The sequence below is a fragment of the Rana temporaria genome, chromosome 3 (assembly GCF_905171775.1).
Source record: "Rana temporaria chromosome 3, aRanTem1.1, whole genome shotgun sequence".
NCBI classification, from domain to species: Eukaryota; Metazoa; Chordata; class Amphibia; order Anura; family Ranidae; genus Rana; species Rana temporaria.
Window position 1 is genome coordinate 77,883,341 of NC_053491.1, and position 20,478 is coordinate 77,903,818.

At 44.1% G+C, this 20,478-nt stretch overlaps 1 protein-coding gene across 1 annotated transcript in view; it reads right to left on the reverse strand.

The window, feature by feature from the left end:
• Positions 1 to 20,253, reverse strand: part of THSD4 (thrombospondin type 1 domain containing 4) — an 894,854-nt gene extending 874,601 nt beyond the window's left edge. Inside the window, exon 1 of the mRNA XM_040342787.1 lies at positions 19,998 to 20,253. The gene's annotated coding sequence lies outside the window, so the exon portion shown is untranslated. The remainder of the gene's footprint in view (positions 1 to 19,997) is intronic.
• Between the last annotated feature and the right edge of the window lie 225 nt (positions 20,254 to 20,478).

The window sequence follows — 20,478 nt, forward strand, 5'->3', positions numbered from 1 at the left end:
CGCAATTTGAATGGCAATTGCGCGGTCATGCTACACTGTACCCAAACAAAATTGGCGTCCTTTTTTACCCACAAATAGAGCTTTCTTTTGGTGGTATTTGATCACCTCTGCGATTTTTTTTTTGCGCAACAACTAAAAAAAGACCGAAAATTTTGAAAAAGATTACGTTTTTATTTTTTTCTGTAATTTTATTTGTAAATAAGTACGTTTTCTCTTTCAATTACGGGCACTGATATGGTGGCACTGATGGGCACAGATGAGATGGCACTGATGGACATCGACAAGGTAGTACTGACGGGCACAGATGAGGTGGCACTGATTGGCGGCGCTGGTATGCGGCACTGATGGGCACACATAGGCGGCACTGATGGGCACACATGGGCGGCACTGATGGGCACTCATGGGCGGCACTGATGGGCACTCATGGGCGGCACTGATGGGCACTCATGGGCGGCACTCATGGGCGGCACTGATGGGCACTCATAGGCGGCACAGATGGGCACTCATAGGCGGCACAGATGGGCACTCATGGGTGGCACAGATGGGCACTCATGGGCGGCACAGATGGGCACTCATGGGCGGCACCGATGGGCACTCATGGGCGGCACCGATGGGCACTCATGGGCGGCACCGATGGGCACTCATGGGCGGCACCGATGGGCACTCATGGGCGGCACAGATGGGCACTGTGGGGTGGCACTGATGGGCACTGTGGGGTGGCACTGATGGGCACTGTGGGGTGGCACTGATGGACACTGTGGGGTGGCACTGATGGACACTGTGGGGCGTCACTGATGGACACTGTGGGGCGGCAATGATGTACTTGTTGCCAGTCAGTGCCCATTTGTGGGCACTGATTGGCATCTTTTATTTTTTTTGCATCTTTTTTTTCCCATTTTTTTTTTTCAGACTTTTTTTATTTATTTTTTTGACTTTTTTTTTTGACTTTTTTTTTGTTTTGCCCTTCCCTGGTGGGCATCCCTGGTGGTCCCTGTGGCGATCCGAGGGGGGGCTGCGCTGATAAACAATCAGCGCGAACCCCCCCTGTCAGGAGAGCCGCCGATCGGCTCTCCTCTACTCGCGTCTGTCAGACGCGAGTGAGGAAGAGCCATCGACGGCTCTTCCTGTTTACATCGTGATCAGCCGTGGTTGGACACGGCTGATCACGCGGTAAAGAATCTCCGTGAGAGACTCTTTACCGAGATCGGTGTTGCGGGGTGTCAGACTGACACCCCGCAACAACGATCGCCGCGATGCAGCGGCTAAGAATCCTGAGGACGTCATATGACGTCCGGTCAGGATTCTACAACCACTTTGCCGCCGTCAATCTGTCATTGGCGGGCGGCAAGTGGTTAAAGTATAATTAAAGGCAAAACTTTTTTTTAGTTTTGGACAGAGTAGAGAGGGATTCGAACACCTGTCGCTTTTTTATTGCTGTCTGCATCTCCGTTAGGGAGATTCACCCTCTCTATTTGTAATGTATACCATTATCATTGAATGTAAAAAAAAATCCCAAATTTTGGGTTGCCTCCAGATTAGTAATAGAGGGGAAATCTTCCAATGGGGACTCTAGCTCTGGTGACCTAGGGGGGATTCACATAATTTGCAAGGATTTCCTCTCACTTCCTGTTTTGCTATGGGACAGGAATTGAAGGTAAATCTCCCCAATAGGAAAAAGACGGCAAACATAAATCTAGAAGGGGTTCCCTTACTCTGTCCAAAATGAAAAAAAAAAAAGTTTTGCCAATAGTTCTCCTTTATTGTTACAAAGTACTCATACCAATAATGAAACAAGTCCTATCACTATCCAATGCCATCACTGCTGCTCTACTGAGTCTTGGATGAGAGATGTTGAGATTAGTCCGAATGCATTTTCGTCCGAATTTCAGGTATTTTCGTTATTGTTTTAACTCTATTAGTCCAATATTATTCTACATAGAGAGAAAAGATTCGACATAGAGAGACATGAATATTCGACATTGAGAGACACGCAGAGTCGAAATTTTATTTTTTATTTTTAAAGATTCGATAGAATCTTTTTTTTTTTTTTTTAGAACATTCGACAGACACCATAAGCCTTCAATGACAGATTCGACATAGAGAGACATGAAGATTCGACATAGAGAGACATGAAGATTCGACATAGAGAGACATGAAGATTCGACATAGAGAGACATGAAGAGTCAAACATTTTTATTTATTTTTTAAAGATTCTATCGAATCTTTTTTTTTTCGACGAACACCATAAGCCTTCAATGACAGATTCGACATAGAGAGACATGAAGATTCGACATAAAGATTCGACATAGAGAGGCATGAAGATTCGACATAGAGAGACATGAAGAGTAAAATTTTTTTTTTTTTTAACATTCTGTCGAATCTTTTTTTTTTTTTAGAACATTCGACAGACATCATAAGCCTTCAATGACAGATTCGACCTTAATTTGGATTTTCAGACGAATGCATTTTTTACGAAAAACAAAATAAATTCAAACTAATTTCGGGAGTAACTAAATAAATACATTTTTCAGACGAAAACGAAATTACGAAACAAAATATTTCAGTGTGTTTCAGTGTGTATTTCTTAAATAATTCTTTCCTATTAGCACATAAGCCATACATAGCGCCCTAGAGGTCTTGTTGATCTTTGACCTACTTGGCGTTTCAGATAACCTGACAATGAACAATGTCTCCTGACTGCTAGACATATCAAGTGAGGCCTGATAAACTTTAATACTAAATTCTAATGTATGTGGAGTCCAAGAATATCTGTGTGAAAATGGAAAACATACGTTCAGCTGGAGGGACTAAAAAATCATACATGACCATATGAATACTTTAAAGGGATTTTCTATAGGAATTTCCTATATAAATCACAATATTTAATGGACACTGTAGACATTTTAACCACTTCCCGACGGCCGTACGACTATTGACGGCCGCAGGGTGGTTCTACTTCTCTGAGGCAACGTCAATTGACGTCCGCCCCTTTGCTCGTTCCCCGCACGCGCTCCAGAGCGCGCAGCGGGGAACTGCTGTGCTGGCCGTGTCCCTTGGACACAGCCAATCACAGATCGCCGTGAACGGCCAATCAGAGTGGCCGTTTCCTAGGTGATCTGTGCGGCCAATGAGAGCAATGCTGTCAGGGAGAGAGGAGACAGATCTGTGTCTCTTGTACATAGAGACACAGATCGGTCACCCCCCCCCAGTCACCCCCCTTCCCCCACAGTTAGAACACTAATATTAGGGTACACATTTAACCCCTTCCTCACCCCCTAGTGTTAACCCCTTCCCTGCCAGTCACATTTATACAGTAATTAGTGCATATTTATAGCACTGATTGCAGTATAAATGTGAATGGTGCCAAAAATGTGTCAAAAGTGTCCGATGTGTCCGCCATAATGTCGCAGTCGCAATAAAAAATCGCAGATCGCCGCCATTACTAGTAAAAAAAAATAATAAAAAAAAATAATTATGTCCCTTATTTTGTAGGCGCTATTACCTTTGCGCAAACCAGTCGCTTATTGCGATTTTTTTATTTTTTTTTTTACTAAAAATATGTAGAATACGTATCGGCCTAGACTGAGGATAAAAAAAATGTTTTTAAAAAAAATTTAGCTATTTATTATAGCAACAAGTAAAACATTTTTTTTTTTTCAAAATTGTCGCTCTATTTTTGTTTATAGCGCAAAAAATAAAAACCGCAGAGGTGATCAAATACCACCAAAAGAAAGCTCTATTTGTGGGAAAAAAGGACGCCAATTTTGTTTGGGAGCCACGTCGCACGACCTCGCAATTGTCAGTTAAAGCGACACAGTGCCGAATCGCAAAAAGTCCTCTGGGCAGGAAGGGGGTTTAAGTGCCCAGTAAGGAAGTGGTTAAGGAGTAAAATTAAAGGGCGAGTAAAATTAAAGGGCAACTAAAGATGCACTGCTATGTCCCTTATATTTAATCTGAAGTGTTCTTTGTGCTGGCAATCATAGTTGAAATCCTCTGTCTTCTGCACCTCCCTCCCTTAATCTTCTAGTGCTGGGGGGGGGGGGGGGGGGGTAATACAGCCGAGAGAACGACTATATCTGCCCTTTCCGGCCCCCTCCTCCATTCACAGAAGCTGTGCTATAGCTTCCATGAATGAAAACATTCTATGAATGGAGGATGGGCAGATGAATAAAAGGTCCTCCTCTCCCATTCATAAATTCATGGAAGCTATGGCATGACTTCTATGAATGGAGGAGGGGGGGTGGAAAGGATGGGCAGGGTCAGCACACTTGATGAGTGCCTTTGACAGGTCCCTTAGGAAGCAGCACTGGAATATTACTGCTGCAGAGTATGGAGAGGGTGCAAGGGTCTTTGGATTTCACGTATTACACCCAGAACCAGCACAAAGGACACTTTGGATTAAAAGCCATCCCTGGTGCTGATTTTTTTTTTTACAAATAAAGTTTTACCTAAACTTAGGCTCGAAGGGGGGAAACTTTGGGGCTATCATATACACATTAGCCATTGATTAGAAACAGATGCAGGGCAGGAACTTCACTGGCTGCATGCTTATTTCAGGTCACAGACCAGATAAGTAGTGAAGCAATGGCGACAACCTCAGAGCCTGCACTTTTAAAGCCTATATGTAGCTAATTTTGCCGATTCCTCTTCTGCTAGTAGAAATTCTCCGTCCATACCCACCCATGGTAGTAGAGGTGGGTGGAGGCAGGGCCGGCCTTTGGGGTGTGCGAGCTGTGCGGCCGCACAGGGCACCATGGGCAACAGGGGCGCCGGGCGGCCATCGCAGCTTGCAGAATGTGAGTCGCAGTCAGTTACTCACATGATCATCACAGGAGTCCGACTCCAGGCCCCCCTGCCCTGGGACTGGGTAAAGAGCAACGCATCGGTTGCGGCACCTGAAAAAAAATGGCTGCTGCCGGCCCCGACAGGCACACTGCGCATGCGCCGCCGCTGCACGGGAAAGCCAGAAAACGCTCGGCTATTCTCGGGCAAACGGCGCATGCGCAGTGGCGTCTCGGCGCCGGGCGGCACCATTTTTAAATGCAAAGCCGCACCGTCCACTGGAAGGTAAGTCAATTTAGGTGACCAGGGGGCAAGGGGTGAAGATGGGGGGCGCCACAGGATTAGCTCGCACAGGGCGCCTGAACACCTAAGGCCGACCCTGGGTGGAGGGATATGGATAGAGGAGGAATCAGCACAAGGGATACATCCCACTGACTGTAAGTTATGTCCCCTGTGCCGATCTTTATGTTTTTTGTTTTATCTGAACTTATGCCGCGTACAAACGATCGGCTTTTGCCCTCCAAGTCACATCGGAATTCCGACGGAATCCCATCGGAGAAAAATAAAACATGTTCTATATCTAAACTCCGATGGAATTCATCGGCTTTTCCGATGAAAAAACTCCACCCGACTTTTTTCATTGGAAATTCCGATCGTGTGTATAAGGCACAAAGCTTTAAGCCTGGGTTCACATTGCTGCGATCTCAGAGATCGCATGTGATTTGGACCTGCACTGCAGGTGCCGATCATGTGCGATCTCTGAGCAATGCAAGTTCATCCACACAGTTGTATGGCTGAACTCGCATTCGATTCGCACAGACTTGTTTTTTCCCTGCACTAGAATCAGATCGCACGGGTGCTCTCACCTATGTGATCTGATTCCTGTGCGAGTTCGCACTGCGATCTGTGAACAAAACTGGGGGTGTCCAAAATTGGACTTTGTTAATCACACTCGCAGTGGTTCGCACAAGGCAGTGTGAACTGCCTGTGGGAGAGGAGCGATGCAGACCCAGCGCTGCAATCTCGCTGGTTCCCGCATCGCAGCAGTGTGAACCTAGGCTAAATCAGCTTCCACATTTCTGTCCTTACAGACTCATTAAAGTCATTCAGTGCGCCCCGAATGCAGAGTGCAGTGCGCATGTGCCTGTGATGTCACCAGCCCCTGAAATTGTGAATATCTCCTAAACGGTGGTATTTCTTGCACCTACAGGTTAGACTTATTATAAGCTTACCTGTAGGTACAAGATTAAAAGCACTTTACTACCACTTTAAAAGACAGAACTATGTAATCTGTATTCTTTGCTTGCCTGGCTTAGATTGACTCTCACAATACGTGTCACATAGTACACATGTAGTGACAGTACTGCATAACCAGCACATGTGTAATGTGACATCTCAACTATCACTCGATGTGGATAATAGAGCCGGAAATTAAGCAGTTTGGCAAAGACTGGCTGAAAAACTGTTTGCTTTAGATGAACCTCATAATAAAAGAATAATAATAAATAATAATAATAATAACACATGCTCTGCAGGTCACAACTCGGAGGATTAGAGCTGCACAATTCTGGATAAATTGAGAATCACAATTTTTTGCTTAGAATAAAGATCACGATTCTTGGCATAACATCATCTTTCAGATTATACAAAAAAATGGGCTAAGGGCCTTTTCACACGCACGGACAAACGGTCCGTTTATTACAAGTCCGTTTACGGACTTGTAATGTATCCCTATGGAATTGCAGATGTTAGCGGATGATGCATCCGCTAACGTCCGCAACCATCCGCGTCCGCAAAGATCAGCTTTTGCCGACGAAAGAAAACCCTATTTTTCTTCCATCCGGCGGAACGGATCGGATGAATACGGACACACGGTCCGTATTCATCCGATTCCCCATAGGGGAGAGCGGAGGAGAGACAGGGCAGTCTCTGCACTGTGTGCGGGGACCGCCCTGTCCGCCGACAGCTCAGCGGGGATTAACGGAGGAATCCCCGCTAAGCCAAACGGGCTAACGGAGCGGATCAATACGGATCCGCTCCGTGTGAAAGAGCTCTAACTGTTTTTTTTTTTTATTTATTTATTGAAGTGTATTTTTTCCCATAAAAATTGCGTGTAAAAGGCCCAATACATATATTAGTCTAAACTTTTTTTTTTTTTTTTTCAATGTCGGTATTTTTTGTTTATAGCGCAAAAAAAAAAAAAATGCAGAGGTGATCAAATACCACCAAAAGAAAGCTCTATTTGTGGGGGAAAAAAGGACATACATTTTGTTTAGGTACAGCGTCGTACGACCGCTCAATTGTCAGTTAAAGCAACGCAGTGCTGTACAGGCATACCCCACTTTTAAGTACACAATGGGACCAGAGCATGTATGTAAAACGAAAATGTACTTAAAGTGAAACAATACCTTTTTTCACTTCTAGGCTGTAGTGGGGGGTCAGGGGCTGTAGTGGGGGTGTCAGGATCTGTAGTTGAGGTTTCAGGGGCTGTAGTGGGGGTGTCAGGGGCACACTGGAACAGGGCGGGCTATGCTCTCGGAGCTGCAAAAAAGGCTGCAAAAGGTCTGTACAGTACTTGTAAGGCACTTACGGGTATGTCCTTACTCGCGAGTGTATGTAAAGTGAGTGTACTTAAAGCGGGGTATGCCTGTATCTCAAAAAAATGGCCTGTCATTAACCACTTCCCTACTGCCCATTGTCATATGACCTCCACAGATGGGATCTCCCATCCTGGGTGGATGTCATATGACGTCCTGGACTTTCCGGCCATCTAGGGGGCGCGCGCCCGCTGCATCGCGCGTGACCTGGTGCGTGTAACCGGCGGCCGCGATGTCCTCCGGGCACCCGCGATTGCCCACAATCACGGCAGGACTGTGGATCTGTGTGTGTAAACGCACAGATCCACGGTCCTGTCAGGTGAGGAGACCAATGTGTGTTCCGAGAACAGAGGAACACACATCGGTCTCCTCCCCTTGTGAGTCCCCACCCTTTCCAGCTAGAATCACACATTAGGGAACGTATTTAACCCCTTCAGGGCCCCCTAGTGTTAACCCCTTCCCTGCCAGTCACATTTATACAGTAATCAGTGCAGTTTTATAGCACTCATCGCTGTATGAATGAGACTGGTCCCAAAAATGTGTCAAAAGTATCCGATATGTCCGCCGCAATGTCACGGTCCCAATAAACTAGCCATTACTAGTAAAAAAAAATGGCATAAAGCTATCCCCTATTTTGTAGACACTATAACTTTTGTGCAAACCAATCAATATACGCTTATTGCGATGTTTTTTTACCAAAAATATGTAGAATACATATCGGCCTAAACTGAGAAAAAAAAGTATTTTTTTATAGATTTTTATTATAGCGCAAAAAAAAAAAAAACGCAGAGATGATCAAATACCACCAAAAGAAAGCTCTATTTGTGGGGAAAAAAGGATGTCAATTTTGTTTGGGTGCCATGTCGCACGAGCAATTGTTAGTTAAAAAGGTGCAGTGCCGAATCGCAAAAAGTGCTCTGGTAAGGAAGGGGGTAAATTCTTCCGGGGCTAAAGTGGTCAATTAGTTAAACTGACTTCATTTACAGACCAAAGTTCATCCCTTTGATCTCTAAAAGAACAGAAGGATACAAAGGGGGTTATTTACTAAAGGAAAACCCACTTTGCACTACAAGTACAAGTGCAAAGTGCAATTGAAATTGCACTGAAAGTGCACTTGGAAGTGCAGTTGCTGTAGATCCGAGGGGGGACATGCAAGGAAAATAAAAAAAAGAGAATTTTGGCTTGCACATGATTGGATGATAAAATCAGCAGAGCTTCCCCTCATTTCGGATCTACCCCTCATTTATAGCAACTGCACTTCCAAGTGCACTTTTAGTGCAATTTCAAGTGCACTTTGCACTTGTAGTTTGCACTTGTAATGCAAAGTGTATTTGCCTTTCGTAAATAACTATTCTGATGGCCGGCCCCCTGGTGAGCGCCGGCCATCTGAATAACAGCAGTTGGTTGGTTTTTGGAAGTGTCTATCAGAGCCTGCGGCTCTGATAGGCTTCCTGATTACAGCCTGTTGGCTCTAATCGGCTTCCAAATAGTTAACCAGAGGGCGCACAGGGTGTGCGTTCCCTGGTTAACACTGACACTCGTCTCAGCCAATCAGGTTCACCGGGTCAGGTTACCGGTAACCTGATTGGCTGAAGCGACATCAAGGGCGGGAGAAGACATTGAGAGCTCATGGAGGGAGGATGGCTGAACCGAGAAAGGTAAGTGCTGGGCAGGGGGGCAATCTGGTGGTCTGGCAGCATTTAACGGACAAACTGGCAGTTTTTGAGGGGGAAAACTTTTGGCAATTGATGGGCACAGTGGCGACAATTAATGGCATGGCACAGTGGCGACAATTTATGGCATGGCACAGTGGCAACAATTGATGGGCACAGTGGCGACAATTGATGGGCACAGTGGCGACAATTGATGGCATGGCACAGTGGCTGCGTTTGATGGAATGGCACAGTGGCGACAATTGATGACACAGTGGCGACAATTGATGGCGCGGCACAGTGGCGACAATTGATGGCACAGTGGCAACAATTGATGGAACAGTGGCGACAATTGATGGAACAGTGGCGACAATTGATGGGCACAGTGGCTGCGTTTGATGGGCACAGTGGTGGAAATTGATGGGCACAGTAGCTGCGTTTGATGGGCACAGTGAGGCTGCAATTGATGTTTTGTTTTTTTTCGTTTGTTTGGGCCCCCCCCCAAAAAAATTTGAAACACCAGATTCTTTCCCAGGTAATCCCGTGATCAGCTCAGGAATGAATCCCCCCATAAACCTAGTGACTCATAGCCTGGGAGTAGAACATTCCATCTGTGGGATAAATCATCACTATCCTCTTCTTCCCTCCCTGAGAACGCTGAAGTTTCCTGTCACTTGTTTTCCTCTTATCTGTTATGCTTGATTTACAATGAATGCTGGCAGATCTTATAAAAAGCCGTCTTCCAGGTAGATGAAAATGAGCCGTATGCAGACTCCCAGCATTCTACAGACAGCTTTTTAATCTGAGGATTTATCACTACTCCAGTGCCCCCGAGCAACGTTACTCGCCTTTACCTGCATGTGTCAGAGGAAGAGAGCCGGGGGAACAACATCCACACTAATGAAAGGATTAGAAGACTCAACACTACTACAGCTCCTGAAGATCCAGAGGGGCCACGGTGAGAACCTACCTCCCCGCCAGGTGCCAACCCCCCCAAATCACCCACTATCGTCCAGAACTGCGCAACTGGGAATTATACTCAAAGGAGCGAATGGCATTGTAAAGTCAAATAAGTCCTCTTATATTATTTACATAATTACATGTAATATGCAAATACAGTGCTACCTGATGTTAAAAAAGGTATCAAATGTGATATTAAGCAGCGCTCAAAAGAATCAAATAAAAAAACACACATATAATATTGCTAGACTATTAAGTGAAAAATAATGAGTGATCCACCCTCTATGTGAAACAATATATCAGTGTCAAAAAATAGGTGCCAATAATACACCCAAAATAACAGGTTGGCAAAAAAAATCCATAAACTGATTGTGTGAACGTAAATGAAGTTCATAAATGGAGAACAGAAGAAATCCCTTCACGATCTTCAGACAGTGCTTTCACCACACCACAGTGACTGCGTGATTCCACCACCCATCAGAATGCAAACTCACCACAATAAATGGCCTGACACTCTCGTGTTAAGGCACACAGGCTTTTTAACTGAACCACTCAGTTTAATTGATGGAACTCCCTCTTTGGAAACTGGAGCACTCAGTTAAATAAATGGAGATCCGTTGGAAAAAGGAAAAACTCCAAGATGACAGCCACATGTATAATGAAGAGAGAGAGCACAATAGTGTGATATTGCAACACCCATGATCCCCATGATTAAATCAGTATGATGAAACATGTCGGGGCGTGGGTACTAAGTTACAACCGCATACCTTAAACTGAACTGGTCGGGCGTGGAACGGACCATCTGTCACCAACATAGTCATCTGAAGAGCGACTCCAGTACACCTTCATAGGGCTGTGAGTAAACCTGGGCTATTTGTTGGTCCGCCGTGACCACTGGTTCACTTGGAGGAAAATTTTCGTTTGTGTTTACACCGTGTGATGTTTGGATTTAATCACTGCTTATGACAAGAGTCATTTTTGTGAGTGCATCTATTGGGAGATTTTTAGTGTTTTTATTAAAAGTTGTGTTGCAATATCACACTATTGTGCTCTCTCTCTTCATTATACATGTGGCTGTCATCTTGGAGTTTTTCCTTTTTCCAACGGATCTCCATTTATTTAACTGAGTGCTCCAGTTTCCAAAGAGGGAGTTCCATCAATTAAACTGAGTGGTTCAGTTAAAAAGCCTGTGTGCCTTAACACGAGAGTGTCAGGCCATTTATTGTGGTGAGTTTGCATTCTGATGGGTGGTGGAATCACGCAGTCACTGTGGTGTGGTGAAAGTCTGAAGATCGTGAAGGGATTTCTTCTGTTCTCCATTTATGAACTTCATTTACGTTCACACAATCAGTTTATGGATTTTTTTTGCCAACCTGTTATTTTGGGTGTATTATTGGCACCTATTTTTTGACACTGATACATTGTTTCACATAGAGGGTGGATCACTCATTATTTTTCACTTAATAGTCTAGCAATATTATATGTGTGTTTTTTTATTTGATTCTTTTGAGCGCTGCTTAATATCACATTTGATACCTTTTTTCACATCAGGTAGCACTGTATTTGCATATTACATTTTGATTGTTTAACTTTTAAAGCAGCAGCTCACATATATTTATTTATTTATATTATCAATATCACTATATTTTCACTTATATTCTCCAGTTACGCGCAGTGGGGGTGGCTCAATTAGACAGCCCTTATTTCCACCTTTTTCCCATAGATCTTGCTTTGTTAAATGTTTGATTTTTCTACGATCCATAGTTGACAACCCATTCGATCGATATGCCACACACAAGGAAGTGGATTGCCATTACGTTTTTCAACTTTTTTCAATAGCGTTTTTAGCGTTTATTAGCGTTTTTTCCACGTTAGCGTTTTTTTGTTGAAGAATTTTTTTTTTTCAATGGATCAAAAACGTTAAAAAACGCTGGCGAGTGACGTTTTTGAGCGTTTATCAGCGTTAGAGCGTTTTTACAGCTAAAAAATGTCTCTCAGAACCCACTCGTTTGGGGGTTTTTTTACTGCTCAAAAACGCCACTGCCCAAAACTGCTGATGACAGCCTATGTGTGCATGGACACATAGGATAACATGATGGAGATTTTATTGACTGTAGAAAAAAAAACGTCTACTGCCAAAAACAGCTGCTGTAAAAACGTCCAAAAACGTCCAGTGTGCAGGAGGCCTGATAGTTAAGATACGTTTATAATTAACGACTGTAAATTATTGACCGCATTTCTATGTAAATCATGGGACCTCAGAATCTGATCGATCAAAATACGAACGTATTAACGCACAGGGGATCTCAGTGCTGCATCATATCTGATCGAAACTAAAGCCTGGTTCACACCTATGCATTTTTTAGTGCGTTTTCAGTTTTGCAGAAACACACTACAGTCCATATAACATGGTTTCCTATGGATGTAGTTCACATCTGTGGCATTTTATGGAATGGGCCAGGGACTTTTCTCTGGTTTCTGGTTCCATAGACTTCAATGGATCAAAAATGTGTATTGAAAAAACACAAAATGCACCTGGAATATACAAACTGCAACCTGGATAGGTGTGAATCAGGTCTAAATCTGTTTTTTATTTAGCCTCCATGCCCACTGGACGCAAAACACACCAGTAGCTTTGCAGTGAGTCTTTCATTGTTTAACGTTTTTGCAATATAGTTTATTAGCGTTTTTTAGCTTTTTTTTTTTCATTTTTCTATTGGATCGAAAACATTAAAACGCTGGCGAGCCACGTTTTTGAGCGTTTATTGACGTTTATCAGCATTTATGAGTGGTTGGCGTTTTTTGTGGTCAGAAAAATAACTCCTGAATGCGATTTAAGGGCGTTCAGATAACAGCCCATAAACTCCACTGCCGATAAACGTCCAAAAACTTCCATGTGTGCATGGACACATACAGTAGGATAACATAGACACATAGGATAAAATAGAATGGAGTTTATGGGCTTTAAAAAAAAACGCCCAAACTCCAAAAAACGCCGTTTATGAGCATGGAACTTTAATCCTTATTTATTTGTAATCAATATACAAAGAAAATCCTTTACACAGTTACAAATCCCCAAAACATGTAACTAATACAACCTGAAAAAAAAATGATCAAAACTAAATCTTAATCGATCGGAAGGAACGTTATAGCTGTTCGATTGTTTGCAGATTCCATAATTTTTTTATAGACTCACACATCAATCAGACACCATAAAGGCCCATACACACGATCAGACTTTTTGACAACAAATGTCCGATGGACGTGTTTGATTGGACAATCTGACCGTATGTACGCTCCATCAGACAACTGTTTTCGCTTATTCATCTGACAAATGTTCGCTGTGAATGCGCTCAAACTTTTCGGCAACAAATGTCCGATGGAGGAAAATCCGATCGTGTGTACACAAGTCCATCAGACTTAAGTCCAAACACATATGCTCAGAACCAATGTTAAAGATCAGCCAATAATAGCAGAAGTTGTCCAAAGGGTGGCGGTAAAGAGCTGAAAAACCATGTGATTTGGTGAAAGTTGGCTGCCGTGTGGATGCAGAACAAGTTCACAGCCATTCAGACCAAAATCCACGGAAATGTCCGATGGAAGTTCGATCGTGTGTACGAGGCTTAAGGCTCACCATACACACTTCCATCTATCCATACAATCTTTAGAGCGATCAAAAACTATGAGGACGAACGTAATCCAACCAATCCGTTTCTATACAATCAGGTAGGCCCATGCACTACAGTTTTTGGTAGATCTAAAGCTCATCACACACGTTACAATCTGACTGTACAGCTCCATTCACATTAGCGCGTCTACACCTTTACAAAGTCGCTGTGACTTTCGGTCACATTGATTTGAATAGAAGCCATTGAAAAGAATGGGCTACAATTTGTCATGCGACTTTGATGAAATTGTGAATGGAGCCGGCATCTGACAAAAATGTTATAGTGCACAGACCTGGCTGACTGCATACAAATGTATTGGTTAGATTACGAAGGTCCTCATATTACATTGTTTGGTAGATCTAACGTTGATTTATGAATATTGTTTTGCAGGGCTCAAAATTTCAAGTCCTGAGCCACTAGCCAGGCCTCAAGGGTTACTCTGGTAGGGGACCTATATCTACCTAATCATGTGCCATAAACTAAAATTAGCACCTGTAAATATCACCTTGTGCTATTCTACCACAAGTTTACTAATAAGTGACAATCCACCAAAAATGATACAGTTATTCTTAAGAGAACTATGTATGTATATATGAAAAAGACACAAAAAAATTGTGCTTTTTAAATCTTTAAGCACGTGCACTACCCTATTCCGTGTTCACAAAAAATAAATAAATATTGTGTTACTAGACCACAAATATTATGGTGAAAATAATAACAAATATTAATACAAAATATATATAAAGGAGAATTCCTAAATGAATCCTCTTCTCTTTAATAGGAAAGTCCCAATGTGATAACCAGGTGCTCCTAAACAATGGATATTCTTCCTGTGAAGTGTTCAAATGCAACGTGATTTCACCACTTCCGTGATCTTCCCATCACCGTTAAAAATGGCCACTCACCAGATCCTTTTCAATAAAATGCCTTTGGTTCATTCCCAGGATAACCACTCCTATTTTGCGTCTCCACAACTGTCAGGTATCTTGGATATATTATTATGGCCACTCCTTCTCTATAAAAGCTCACAGGGAAAGGATGCCCATCATAGTGTAGTAGGTAAAATAATTTATTGGTTTAAAATACAAAGCATATATTGCACTCACATTTTAGTGTGCCTGTATGCCGGCACCAAGCTTCTCCAGCCGTGTATGCAGAGCTTCCTGATGACGCAACATATTTTGCGAAACGCGTAGAGGCTGCTGACACCCACGGGACACCATACCGATCAAAAGAAAGGCCCCGGGAGAACAGAATAGAGGAACACTTATTCCCTCATATGCTTGCATACACGGCTGGAGAAGCTTGGTGCCGGAATACAGGCACACTAAAATGTGAGTGCAATATATGCTTTGTATTTTAAACCAATAAATTATTTTACCTACTTCACTATGATGGGCATCCTTTCCCTGTGAGCTTTTATAGAGAAGGAGTGGCCATAATAACATATCCAAGATACCTGACAGTTGTGGAGACACAAAATTGGAGTGGTTATCCTGGGAATGAACCAAAGGCATTTTATTGAAAAGGATCTGGTGAGTGGCCATTTTTAACGGTGATGGGAAGATCACGGAAGTGGTGAAATCACGTTGCATTTGAACACTTCACAGGAAGAATATCCATTGTTTAGGAGCACCTGGTTATCACATTGGGAGAAGAGGATCCATTTAGGAATTCTTCTTTATATATATTTTGTATCAATATTTGTTATTATTTTCACCATAATATTTGTGGTCTAGTAACACCACACAATATTTTTTTTTTTTTTTTGTGAACACGGAATAGGGTAGTGCACGTGCTTAAAGATTTTTTTGTGTCTTTTTCATATATACTGTACATACATAGTTCTCTTAGAAGAATAATTGTATAATTTTTTGTGTCTTTTTCATATATACATACATAGGGCCAGATTCTCAAAGGCGTTACGACGGCGCAACACCATTAGCGCCGTCGTAACACCTCATCTGGCCCCGGGTATCTATGCAACTGATTCTCAGAATCAGTTGCGCATAGGTACCCATTAGATCTGACAAGCGTAAGGCTGTTACGCTGTCAGATCTTAAAAGTAATTTTTTTTCCCGCCGCTAGGTGTCGCATCGTCGCTTTTCCCCGTCGTCTATGCAAATTAGGTAAGTACGGCGATTCCCGAACATACGCGAGGTCGACGCAGCGAATTAACGTCGTTTGCGTAGCGTACCCGACGCGCAAGGTTGCCCCTGCTAATTAGCAGGCGCAACCAATGTTAACGATGGCCGTCGTTCCCGCGTCGAATTCAATAAAAATTACGTTGTTTGCGTAAGACGTCCGTGAATGGCGCTGGACGCCATTTACGTATACATCTAGGCAAATGACGTCGGGGCGACGTCATTTAGCGCAATGCACGTCGGGTAATTTACCCGACGGAGCATGCGCAGTACGCTCGGCGCGGGAGCGCGCCTAATTTAAATGGTGCCCTCCCCATTTGAATTGGGCGGGCTTGCGACGAGCAATCTAACGCTACACTGCCGCAAGTTTACAGGTAAGTGTTCTGAGAATCAGGATGTAAACCTGTAGACCTGCGGCGGTGTAACGTAGATCTCATATATTACGCTGCCCAGGAGCAGCGCGAATGTATGAGAATCTGGCCCATAGTTCTCTTAGAAGAATAATTGTATAATTTTTGGTGGATTGTCACTTATTAGTAAACTTGTGGTGGAATAGCACAAGGTGATATTTACAGGTGCTAATTTTAGTTTATGGCACATGATTAGGTAGATATAGGTCCCCTACCAGGGTAGCGCAATCCTTATACTATACCAACTACATTTTGGGCAAGCCACCATAGAGCAACTTGCATCCTTTTGATTGCAGCAAACCATTCAATATAGAACAATTTTTTTTCCATTTGCACCAGAAACACTCGTCCCATATAACTCAAGGGTTACTCGCCACTAGTTGCCCCACCCAACCCCTACCCCGCCCCTAATTCTCCCGCCCTCATAAATTATCTTGTAAAATGTTTTATGCAGAATTAAGTTGCAAAAATAAATATTAACAACAACTTTATCAGTTCCCCTCATCACAGCCTCACCTGTGCCCATCAATGCAGCCTCACCGTGCCCACCATTGCGGACTCACCGTGCCCACCATTGCGGACTCACCGTGCCCACCATTGCGGACTCACCGTGCCCACCATTGCGGACTCACCGTGCCCACCATTGCGGACTCACTTTGCCCCCATTGTGGACTCACTTTGCCCCCATTGTGGACTCACTTTGCCCCCATTGTGGACTCACTTTGCCCCCATTGCGGACTCACTTTGCCCCCATTGCGGACTCACTTTGCCCCCATTGTGGACTCACTTTGCCCCCATTGTGGAATCACTGTGCCCCCATTGCGGACTCACTGTGCCCCCCGATGGCAGAGAGCATAGAGGAAGAGTAGAGCCGTGGGATCGTACAGCGGTATAGCACGCTGTTTCAACTTACATTGAAATTATCCTCCACTCTGCTCACTCCCACAGCCCCGCCTCCTCCTGACCCCGCGCCTGTAATAGACAGAATGTGGGTCCAATGCTGAGATGCGGGGTCAGGAGGAGGCGGGGCTGTGGGAGTGAGCAGAGCGGAGGAAATTTTAATGTAAGTTGAAACAGCGTGCTATACCGCTCTGCGATCCCACGGCTCTCCGCTTCCTCTATGCCATCGGGGTGATCACTGGGAGAATGGCTCACGATTAACCCCGATCGCCAGCGGTGCCCGCCCCCCCCCCACTCCCAGGCAGCCCAGCTCCTCGCCAGACCTAATTTTTCATTCGCACAATGCGAGTAGGCGAGTGGAAAATTTGAGGTCTGTTGTCTCGTATATGATGACCCTAAGATTGTGCAACCAAATTGTATAGTGTATGGTCAATCTTCTTTAGCTATACCAAAACAATGTTATATGAGAACAAACCTATACAATACTTCCAGTTTTCCAATTTCTATTGAATCAGGATGACCCTCGCACTACATAGTTGGTAGTAGATTGTACAATGTATGGTCACCTTAAAGGTTAAAAAGGAAATAACTGTAAACAGCCATGGTCTGCAGACATGCAACGTCTCTTCTGTGATGAAGTACACCTACCTGCCCTTTCCTAATCTTCTGTGGAATGTATACTGAGCTGCGCATAAATTCCGTCACACTGAAAATGTGCTGGGATGACTGCGCTCTTGTGCATGATAGGAGTGACGTCATCCCGCACTGGCAAATCAAAACGCTCACAAGACCAGCACCCAATAATCCATGGAGAAGATGTCACACTGGTGCGGGACCTTGTGGCATCGGACTAAGGTAAGTATGTATCCCTTTAGTTCTGCTTTGAGGATGCTAATGATTGCACACACTGGCCAATCGCAGGAGTTCATCAAAACTGGAGCAACCAGAATCTGGAGTAGTTGTGTATGGCAACCAATTAGCTTCTAGTTTGAAATTCCAAAGCTTAAAAAACATTTGGCAGACAAGATTTCTAGCTACGAGTGGCCGGGTGCGCGATGACGTCACTCCTGCGCATGTGTGCGGGAGCCGCCATTTATGGCTCAGGCTCTAAAGGTCCGGGCACGGTAAGCCAGATCTTCAGCGCTCATGTGCCAGTGATGTCATCAGCTGCGTGCGCTCTGAATATTTCCTAAACCGTACAAGTTTACAAGACATTCACAGAACCTACAGCTAATCCTTATTATAGACTCACCTGTAGGTACAAGTGGTAGAGCAGAGTTTACTATCACTTTAAAACAAAGCAGGTGCAGAAATAGAGCGGTTGCCCATAGCAACAAATAAAACTCCACTGATGCCAGTCTGGTTGCTAGGCAACACTTCCACTATGGTATTTATAGATCGGCTCTATACTATACAAGGTAGAGCACATGGGCCATGTACAACTGACACAAACTGCAACTATATTACTTATCAGACAAGGAGATCAGCAGAGGGATTCAACAATTATTGGTACATGGAGGGTGCTCAGTACACGGGTGGTGCACAGTATATAGAGAGTACAAAGTACATGGAGGGTGCTCAGTACACGGATGGTGTACAGTATATAGAGAATACACAGTACATGGAGGGTGCTCAGTACACGGAGGGCGCACAGTATATAGAGAGTACACAGTATATAGAGAGTACACAGTACATGGAGAGTACACAGTACATGGAGGGTGCACAGTACATGGAGGGTGCACAGTATATAGAGAGTACAAAGTACATGGAGAGTACACAGTACATGGAAGGTGCACAGTATATAGAGAGTACACAGTACATGGAGAGTACACAGTACATGGAGGGTGCACAGTACATGGAGGGTGCACAGTACATGGAGGGTGCACAGTACATGAAGGGTGCACAGTACATGAAGGGTGCACAGTACATGAAGGGTGCACAGTATATAGAGAGTACAGTACATGAAGGGTGCACAGTATATAGAGAGTACACAGTACATGGAGGGTGCACAGTATATAGAGAGTACACAGTACATGGAGGGTGCACAGTATATAGAGAGTACACAGTACATGAATGGTGCACAGTATATATATAGTACACAGTACATGAATGGTGCACAGTATATATATAGTACACAGTACATGGAGGGTGCACAGTATATATATAGTACACAGTACATGGAGGGTGCACAGTATATAGAGAGTACACAGTACATAGATAGTACACAGTACATGAAGGGTGCACAGTATATATATAGAGTACACAGTACATGAAGGGTGTGCAGTACATGGAGGGTGCACAGTATATAGATAGTACACAGTACACGAAGGGTGCACAGTACATGGAGGGTGCACATTATATAGAGAGTACACAGTACATGGAGGGTGCACGGTATATAGAGAGTACACAGTACATGGAGGGTGCACAGTACATGGAGGGTGCACAGTATATAGAGAGTACACAGTACATGAAGGGTGCACAGTATATAGAGAGTACACAGTACATGAAGGGTGCACAGTATATAGAGAGTACACAGTACATGAAGGGTGCACAGTATATAGAGAGTACACAGTACATGAAGGGTGCACAGTATTTGGAGAGTACACAGTACATGAAGGGTGCACAGTATTTGGAGAGTACACAGTACATGGAGGGTGCACAGTATATAGAGAGTACACAGTACATGGAGGGTGCACAGTATATAGAGAGTACACAGTACATGGAGGGTGCACAGTATATAGAGAGTACACAGTACATGGAGGGTGCACAGTATATAGAGAGTACACAGTACATGGAGGGTGCACAGTATATAGATAGTGCACAGTACATGAAGGGTGCACAGTATTTGGAGAGTACACAGTCAGCCCACCTGCCCATCACTTACCTGCAGCCAGCTGTCTCCTCGGATCTCTCTCTCTCTCTCAGATCCTCCAATTCCCAGGCTGTCCAATCAATGAGAAGTTTTAGAACTCAGGAGCAGCAGCCCCCCGGATTCCGAGCCGTCCCTCCAGCGGGGGAGATGAGTCCGGCCGAGGAAAGTGCATGCAGGTTCACTTCAGTTCCCTGGCAACTGCACGCTATGGGGAGGAAGGAACGTGTGTCCATACAGTCCGCACAACTCTCATCCACCGCTTCTATGGGCACTGTCAGCGCACAGCGGCCTCTACACCGCCACCTGGCGGACGATAAGCATATGGCAGGAGAGGAGAATTCCAGGTCAGAATCCCTTCGTTCATATCTGGGTTTATAGGATGAGGGAGGAGTAGTAAATACTTGGAAGGTGGATAGAATTTCGAATGAAAGAAAAATCTTAGGTTTGGACAATGTGTACAAAAATTCTCAAGACGTTCTTAGGCAAGTCATAT